Genomic DNA, 9,867 nt, shown 5'->3' on the forward strand with positions numbered 1-9,867 from the left:
TGGCCGCGGAAGTCGGGTGGTCGGTCGATCTCCTTCCTACCAGCGAGGTAGGTTTCAGCACCCGAAGGTGCCTAACTGTTGAACAGGAACGTGGATCCCACGAGGCCCTTCTGCCGGATTCCGCGCTGAAGTTCAGTGCTGTCAGCACTGGGCGATGTGGTGTTGTCAGAAGACAGTTAGCTTCTCCATCGACATTGGTGGGCGACGAACATTACGACTCCATCAGGTGAAGACCGTCATCTCAGATGCATTTTATGCTGGTTCGTTGACTGTTCTAGAGTATCTGAGACATAGATTCGCCTCAGTTTCGTAATCATGGAATCAAGTGCTATTACTGTAAACGCCATCGACCGCAATGACCAAGTCATCAGAGCTAACGGGAGGCTATGACGCGATGCTTGGTTCGTGATGACCGCATATGTCCTTCTTTTTCTGCTGTATTCACTTAGCAGGCATGAACTGCTGTGTAGGGTCTCAGATACTGGTTCTTATGAAATAGGTGCAGTTTCTTTCGACATCTCTTATGAGCCAACGAATATGCAAGTCACGTTTCCGTAGGTTTTCTGCCCCGAGCAGAGTTCGTTCTCTCTCTCTATCATCGGGATAACTTGCTGCGGCCTAACCCACTTGCGACATGCCGTTTATTTCATGGTTTGGACGCTGCCTCTGGCGTGACCGTATTTCGCTTGTAGCAATGTAAATAATTTTAATTAAATTTTCGAATTTTCAACTCCTTACTATTCTGTGCTGTAACAGTTCTCCATGCTACTCTATCCTGCGCAAGCATCTTCATCTCCGAATAACTACTGCAACTTACATCCTTCTGAATCTGTTTGCTGTATTCCTCTCTCGGTCTCCCTCTACGACTTTTACCCTCCACATTAAAAAAAAATGGTTCAAATGGTTCTGAGCACTATGGGACTCAACATCTGAGGTCATCAGTCCCCTCGAACTTAGAACTACTTAAACCTAACTAACCTAAGGACAGCACAAACATCCATGCCCGAGGCAGGATTCGAACCTACGACCGTAGCGGTCGCGCGGTTCGAGACTATAGCGTCTAGAACCGCTCGGCCACTCCGGCCGGCTACGCTCTCTCTCTCTCTCTCTCTCTCTCTCTCTCTCCAGTACGACGCCCGCAAAATTACAGACTAGTACCCCTGACATCGGTTTTCTGTAGAATTCTTGAGCATTTTCTAGGTTCGAATGGAAAATTTTTCCCTGAAATACAACAGTTCCTATCGCCAAATTGGGGTTGATTTAGAATGCACCGCTCGTACGAAAATCAATTTGTCCTTTTTCTCTCTTGATATCCTGTGAACCGTGTATGAAGGCAATAGGCAAATTCTGTATTTCTTATTTCCAAAATGCGTTTGAAACAGTTCCACACTGCAGACTGTTAACGGAAGTATGTTGTTAGTATGGAATAGGATCAGAAGTAGTTGAGTGGTTGGAAGACTGCTTAAGTAACTGAGCGTAGTTCGTTGTACTGAATGGCGAGTGTTCATCAGAGACAAGTAAATCTTCAGGAGCGTCCATTGGAAATGTGATAGGACCGCTCTTGTTCTTTACTGTCTTCACTGTCTGACGAGTAGGAGTACTGTCTGGCGGCGCTGTAGTATATGGGAAAGTGTCGTCAGTGAGGGACTGCTTGAAGAACATACGGTGATGTACACTGAATTTGCGTTTGGTGTGATGAAGGGTAGCTTGCTCTAAACTTGGAAAAATTTAAATAATTGCAGATAAATAGGAAGAACAATCCCGTAATATTCGAATATGGTATTAGTGGTGTGCTGCTGGATACAATCACGTCGATTAAATATCCAGGCGTAAAGTCGTAAAGTGATATAAAATTGAACGAGTAAGTAAGGACGTGAACAGAGGAGGCGAATGATTGCCCTCGGTTTACTGGGAGAGTGTTACAAAAGCTTAGCCCACGAACAAAGGATATCGTGTATAGAATACTAGTGGGACCCATTTTTGAGTACTGCTCCAGTGCTTAGGCTCCCCTACAAGTCGGATTAAAGGAAGAAGTCGAAACATTTTAAACTCGTGGTACCAGATTTGGTATTGGTAGGTTCGATGTCGCGTGAGTATTACGAAGATGCTTTGCGAACTCAGATGGGAACCCTTGGAGGGAAGGAAACTTTCTTTCCGCGCAACCCTGTTGCGAAAATTTAGAGAAAAGGGCTTCTCAACTGACTGTACAACGATCCTACTGCCGCCAAAGTACATTTCGCATAAGTACCTTAGGAGATTAGAGACATTAGGGCTCTTGCGGAGGCATGTATGCACTTGTTTCTTCACCTCCCTATTTGTGAGTCGAACAGGAACGGAACTGATTAGTAGTGGAACAAGGTACGCTCCACCACGCACCATACGGTGGCTTGCGGAGTATTTCTGTAGATGTAGATGCAGAAGTAGCGTAACCCCAACGCGTTGGACGGTAATTGTCTAGTCTAGCTGCTGCCTAGCACCCAACCCATGGTGTGGGATGATACAGAGTGTTTCTGGGAACCCATTACTTGTTCTCCTGTGATTAGGTGGGTGCAAAATACGACGATCCTGCTTCGTGGTGGTCAGACGTGGTCGACCGGAACCTTGTCGAACAGTAGACCTCCTCTCATCTTCCGATGCAGTCCATCATCGAGCCGTAACTGTTGGTAGTAACACTGTTTCACTCGAGCATATGGCATCTCCATATCCTTCACAGTAATCACTTAATATCAGATGCTGTTCACACCACTTATACACCCTACCAGGCCTAGTAAAAGCATGAACAATACTAATGCACTCTGGTGGCTGTTTGACCTGTCACAGAGAAATGCAACTCCACTATCTGCATACTCGCTGAATATGTGCATGCGTCCGAAGTTACACTGAAACCCGGCCACGTCTTCCAGGTACTTTACTTATTTTGTCAGGGAGTATATTCCATATAGTTTCTTGTCAAAGGTATCAGGAACATCACACACCAATTCCTTCCCCCTCACAGACACGTGGGCGTAAGGACGTAGGCCTGAAAACCGACGCAGGATTTATCATCTTCATAAAGTGAAGTCTATATCGTCCGGTAGGACACTGGCAAGCCACCGACCGCATCCTCATTCTTTGGCTAAGCTGCCCCTAGATATGAGTATCGCATGGACGCTACGTAACTCCGCAGCTGTATTCCAACCTGTAATAATGATTTTCCAGTACTAACTGGATCGAACCAAAGTCTTACGTTTAGGAATCTCATACGACGCCTGCTATGAAAATTATTCAAATTTCATTATCTGGTGGCACGGGTCATCAGCTTTCTAACTGGTTTTATGTGACGTGTCACCTGTAACAGGGACTGTTCTTGTAGATACACATAATGCATCTTTAATGCCATGGTGTCCATTGCCTTCTGCATTACCATATCTTTAATTATTTCTAATCAGTTACCGTTTTAAGGACAATTTCCCACCCCGAGAACAAATGGGATTCTTGAAATTCTTTCATCTCCTCCGATCTCTTGGACAATGCTGTTGACAGAATGATGATGACCTCTTTTATAGGAAGTCTTACTTTGCAACATATAGTCAAAATTAAGGAGATGAAGCTTAGACTTCCATGTCTCTTTGCCAAAAAAGGCATAAGAGGCGAATGATAAGATCAAAAAGGACTATGGCCTGTTCGGTTATGTTAATCTGTGCGAAGAAACGACGAAATAAGAATGTACAGACGACTATCCGGAGAGTTGAACCTTGTATAATTAGAATCCTATTCTGTTGCCTTAAGAAATGTTCCACTCTTTCACTAACATTAATGGTATATAATATTGTTTACGACGCTTGTACGAATTCTTTTTAAAAACGAGGAGCACACTGGTATGATTCTAGATAGCATAAGGAAATAAAAACGCTTTGTACAGGACAGTGTCTGCAAGTTACGTTAAAACTGTCTGGTGATTAAAAGTACCTAGTTCTCAGTATAGATATCGAACATAGAATCAGTGACTGTGTCAATGTACGTTTCCTCGCTCATCATCCACGAGTGGCTGTGTAGTATCGATATAGGAATTTTGCACTGTTATGGACAATTGCCTAAGAAATGACGTCATAGCACATTTCCACGGAAACCACGCTTAGCATTGTTATATTTCTATATAAGAAAAGGCGCTGGGAAGTTTAGGCACTGTTTCAGTGGCACGTCGCTGCGAGCAGAAGCGTGCTGCAGAAAACGAACTATTTGGACGACGCAGCTACCGTGAAAAGTCACTGGAAGTGCAACGTCTGGCAAGGTGTGGGCATCAGTGCTGTCTGCCGAAGATTCGAAGGTACGCCGTGGTGTCAGCTAGTACGAACTGTCACCACCAGTAGTAAACTATCGCTCATGTGTGCTATTTTTTTCCCTTTCTTTCCAGAGCCTTGGATTTATTTGGGTACGGTGATGACGACTCCGTTGTGTGCAAGTCACTGGCGGCGTCGAAGCTATTTGCGGTTGCTAACGATACGACGGTAGGTGCTTGAGCACGTACGAGCTCCCATGGCCCACAATAAACTCTTGCTCACGTTTTGTTAGCACAGCCTTGCATTTGTCTGAGATCGACGATAACGCCGCGTTCTTAAGTGCCTATTCCAAATTGAAGCGTAGTTTGAGGACAGGACCGCTCAGAGGAACTCTGGTTGTGAAGCGCAAAATGAGATTGCCGGACATGTCGAATCCGTCTGCGAAGGATGCGAGGGTACGCCTAGGTGTCTGGGTAAGTACTGGCTTCCACGACAAACAAACTTTTTCTCATTTACTCTTTTTTTTCCAGAGACTTGGATTTATTTAAGTACGACGACGACGACGACGACGACGACGCCATGTAGAATTCGCTGGAAACGAAAAAGCACAGGAGATGGCGGCATCGATGCTGTTATGAACAATACTAAGGTATGTTCTGGTCCGAGCTCCTCGACTTGCAGTTAACTTTTGCTAATGTATCCCAATTCGTTTTTAGAACCTCGATTTACTCGACTACGCCACCGTCGCCACCGCCAACGTGTGCTAGTCACCAGAACCGTAGAAGCTTACGTCGTGTCTTCGATGTTGTTTCCATACGATACGAAGGTATGTGACCGCGTCGGAGCATGTACGAGGTCTCACGACTCGCAGCAAGCTGTTGCTTATGTAATTTCGTTTATTTCAGAAACTTGCATTTATTTGTATATGACGACGACACCTCCGCTGCTGTGAACAAGTTGCCGGAAATGCAAAAGGTGAGGGGTTAGAGGCAATGATGCTGTTTGCAGACGACACGAATGTACATCATGGCGTATGACAGATTACGCCATTACAAGATTTAAGAAACGTGGGGACGGCAGAGGAGCAATCTAACCGAGCTGCAACTGACGACCATAGAAGATGGCACGTGTGAACTGAATTCCTGACCTCAATAACCATGCATTTTTTAATAAATTCAAATTCAAATTAGTAAACTAATTGTTTTCTGACTGCTGTGACAGTACATATAAGGAAGATATACTGGGTAAAGCCTAATATTTTACCAGAGACGCAAAAGTACACTCCTGGAAATTGAAATAAGAACACCGTGAATTCATTGTCCCAGGAAGGGGAAACTTTATTGACACATTCCTGGGGTCAGATACATCACATGATCACACTGACAGAACCACAGGCACATAGGCACAGGCAACAGAGCATGCTCAATGTCGGCACTAGTACAGTGTATATCCACCTTTCGCAGCAATGCAGGCTGCTATTCTCCCATGGAGACGATCGTAGAGATGCTGGATGTAGTCCTGTGGAACGGCTTGCCATGCCATTTCCACCTGGCGCCTCAGTTGGACCAGCGTTCGTGCTGGACGTGCAGACCGCGTGAGACGACGCTTCATCCAGTCCCAAACATGCTCAATGGGGGACAGATCCGGAGATCTTGCTGGCCAGGGTAGTTGACTTACACCTTCTAGAGCACGTTGGGTGGCACGGGATACATGCGGACGTGCATTGTCCTGTTGGAATAGCAAGTTCCCTTGCCGGTCTAGGAATGGTAGAACGATGGGTTCGATGACGGTTTGGATGAACCGTGCACTATTCAGTGTCCCCTCGACGATCACCAGTGGTGTACGGCTAGTGTAGGAGATCGCTCCCCACACCATGATGCCGGGTGTTGGCCCTGTGTGCCTCGGTCGTATGCAGTCCTGATTGTGGCGCTCACCTGCACGGCGCCAAACACGCATACGACCATCATTGGCACCAAGGCAGAAGCGACTCTCATCGCTGAAGACGACACGTCTCCATTCGTCCCTCCATTCACGCCTGTCGCGACACCACTGGAGGCGGGCTGCACCATGTTGGGGCGTGAGCGGAAGACGGCCTAACGGTGTGCGGGACCGTAGCCCAGCTTCATGGAGGCGGTTGCGAATGGTCCTCGCCGATACCCCAGGAGCAACAGTGTCCCTAATTTGCTGGGAAGTGACGGTGCGGTCCCCTACGGCACTGCGTAGGATCCTACGGTCTTGGCGTGCATCCGTGCGTCGCTGCGGTCCGGTCCCAGGTCGACGGGCACGTGCACCTTCCGCCGACCACTGGCGACAACATCGATGTACTGTGGAGACCTCACGCCCCACGTGTTGAGCAATTCGGCGGTACGTCCACCCGGCCTCCCGCATGCCCACTATACGCCCTCGCTCAAAGTCCGTCAACTGCACATACGGTTCACGTCCACGCTGTCGCGGCATGCTACCAGTGTTAAAGACTGCGATGGAGCTCCGTATGCCACGGCAAACTGGCTGACACTGACGGCGGCGGTGCACAAATGCTGCGCAGCTAGCGCCATTCGACGGCCAACACCGCGGTTCCTGGTGTGTCCGCTGTGCCGTGCGTGTGATCATTGCTTGTACAGCCCTCTCGCAGTGTCCGGAGCAAGTATGGTGGGTCTGACACACCGGTGTCAATGTGTTCTTTTTTCCATTTCCAGGAGTGTATTTCCTCTTAGGGTATTAATACATTAATGGCCATTTAAATTGCTACACCAAGAAGAAATGGAGATGATAAACGGGTATTCATTGGACAAATATATTATACTAGAAGTGACATGTGATTACATTTTCACGCAATTTGGGTGCACAGATCCTGAGAAATCAGTACCCAGAACAACCACCTCTGGCCGTAATAACGGCCTTGATACACCTGGGCATTGAGTCAAACAGAGCTTGGATGGCGTGTTCAGGTACAGCTGCCCATGCAGCTTCATGACGATACCACTGTTCATCAAGAGTAGTGACTGCCGTATTGTGAAGTGCCAGTTGCTCGGCCACCATTGACCAGACGTTTTCAATTGGTGAGAGATCTGGAGAATGTGCTGGCCAGGGCAGCAGTCGAACATTTTCTGTATCCAGAAAGACCCGTACAGGACCTGAAACATGCGGTCGTACATTATCCAGCTGAAATGCAGGGTTTCGCAGGAATCGAATGAAGGGTAGAGCCACGGGTCGTAACACATCTGACATGTCAATGTGAACAAGAGGTGACCGAGACGTGTAACCAATGGCACCCCATACTATCACGCCGGATGATACGTCATTATGGCGATAACGAATACACGCGTTCTCCGCGATGTCGTCAAACACGGATGCTTCCATCATGATGCTGTAAATAGAACCTGGATTCATCCGAAAAAGTGACATTTTGCCATTCGTGCACCCGGGTTCGTCGTTGAGTACACCATCGCAGGAGCTCCTGTCTGTGATGCAGCGTTAAGGGTAACCGCAGCCGTGGTCTCCGAGCTGATAGTCCATGCTGCTGCAAACGTCGTCTTCCTGTTCGTGCAGATGGTTGTTGTCTTGCAAACGTCCCCACCTGTTGACTCAGGGATCCAGACGTGGCTGCACGATCCGTTACAGCCATGCGGATAAGATGCCTGTCATCTCGACTGCTAGTGATACGAGGTCGTTGGGATGTAGCACGGCGTTCCGTATTACCCTCCTGAACCCACAGCTTCCATATTCTGCTAACAGTTATTGGATCTCGAGCAATGCGAGCAGCAATGTCGCGATACGATAAACCGCAATCGTGATAGGCTACAATCCGACCTTTATCAAAGTCGGAAACGTGATGGTACGCATATCTCCTCCTCCTTACACGAGGCATCACAACAGCATTTCACCAGGCAACGCCGGTCAACTGCTGTTTGTGTACGAGAAATCGTTTGGAAACTTTCCTCATGTCAGCACGTTGTAGTAGTCGCCACCGGCGCTAACCTTGTGTGAATGCTCTGAAAAGCTAATCGTTTGCATATCACAGCATTTTCTTCCTGTCGGTTAGATTCTGCGTCTGTGGCACGTCATCTTCGTGGTGTAGCAATTTTAATGGCCAGTTGTGTACATAGTCAGTACAAATAAATGTTAAAAGTTCGAATATGGAAACTGCATTTGGCCCATCTGCAATAGCGAATGGGTAATTTACCAGTTCCCCCAAGCTTATAAAAACCTACAGCCAAACCCCAGGGACGGATTTTATATGTTGATTACATCTGTGTCACTAATTAACGTCCTTCCCTGAACGTTTTCCTTAAGACTATAGAAAGCTACATGTTACTCACCGTATGAATTGCATTTAAACAAGCACCTATGATTCTTATATCTGCCACACGTATACACGTACACAGACTGTTCCCCTGCAACTCTTCAGCTCCTACACACACTCTTGCCACATTAACTTATCGTCCAACGTGAAACCGAGGTAATTGAAGAAATCTGTTTGTCGCAACGAACGATTGCTAACACTATACTTTGAAGTAAATATGAATATTGAACTGTTGAACGTATTATGTGGATGGCAACAGGCATGCGGCCTCTATACTTATGGGTCACGTAATTCAGATGCAGTTAACAGCGCAGATGACGACGAAACGCGCACAAAGGTGGGCAAGTACAGCTTCGTCAAGCAGTTTTACATAGAGTGGAGCTCACTGTCTACCTCGCGGCCAGCGTTGCTGCTCACACAGAATCATGCAGGCAGCAACACTATCAAGAAGAGTGAATTACAAAATTACCGCGTCACGACAAGAGAGAGACTTATCAGCCTGAGAGTAACAGCGCACTCTTCCCTCAAAATGGCCAACAGTTACTTCCAAAACAGAACGTGTTTATTAATTATAAGAGCTTACGTCGCATGATGACATATCCCGTTCGCATTAAACATAGAGCTACCAAATAACTAGGTCCGATAGTTCATGAAAATTCACCCTCCCTACCTGCCGCCCCCCCCCCTCCTACCTCTCTCTCTCACTGATTCTCTCTTTCTTTTGCACTCTCTCTCTATCTCCTTCCCCCCCCCCCCCCTTCCTCTTCCTCTAGCAGCTTGTGGCATTACGAAGCGGCGTGAGAAAGGATCAAAGCTATTTTAGGGGCCATAACTTCAGTTTGCGGTTATTGGAAAAATCTTTAAAAGCGCCAATAATATTGCTGAACTTCTTTAACATATCAGAATTGCAAAAGGCGGTAGTTTTATTTCAATGTTTGTGTTTAGGTTTCGTAATCTGTAAGTACGTGACCTTATTATGCGTAAAATCCTGACATCATAGACAGAAAAGAATGTAAGTTTCAGAATCTGTATTGAGTGCAGAAAACCTATGTTTGAGTAATCAGTTGCCAAAAATTTTCAGAACACAAGCTTGTGTTATCTACACCGCGCAATTAAAGGAGCACCCATAAAAAATCTTGTAATTGAGTCCCACTGCAACTTATAAGTTTAAGATTTGTCTTAAAGGTGCCAACAACCATTCTCTGTAATGAAATTACAGTGAAATCCAGAAAATTAGCTACATACATGTGCTGATAAATATCAGCGGGGACAACTGAGAATCTGTGCCCCGACGGGGACTCGAAC

This window comes from Schistocerca cancellata, chromosome 6, assembly GCF_023864275.1.
Source record: "Schistocerca cancellata isolate TAMUIC-IGC-003103 chromosome 6, iqSchCanc2.1, whole genome shotgun sequence".
NCBI lineage: Eukaryota > Metazoa > Arthropoda > Insecta > Orthoptera > Acrididae > Schistocerca > Schistocerca cancellata.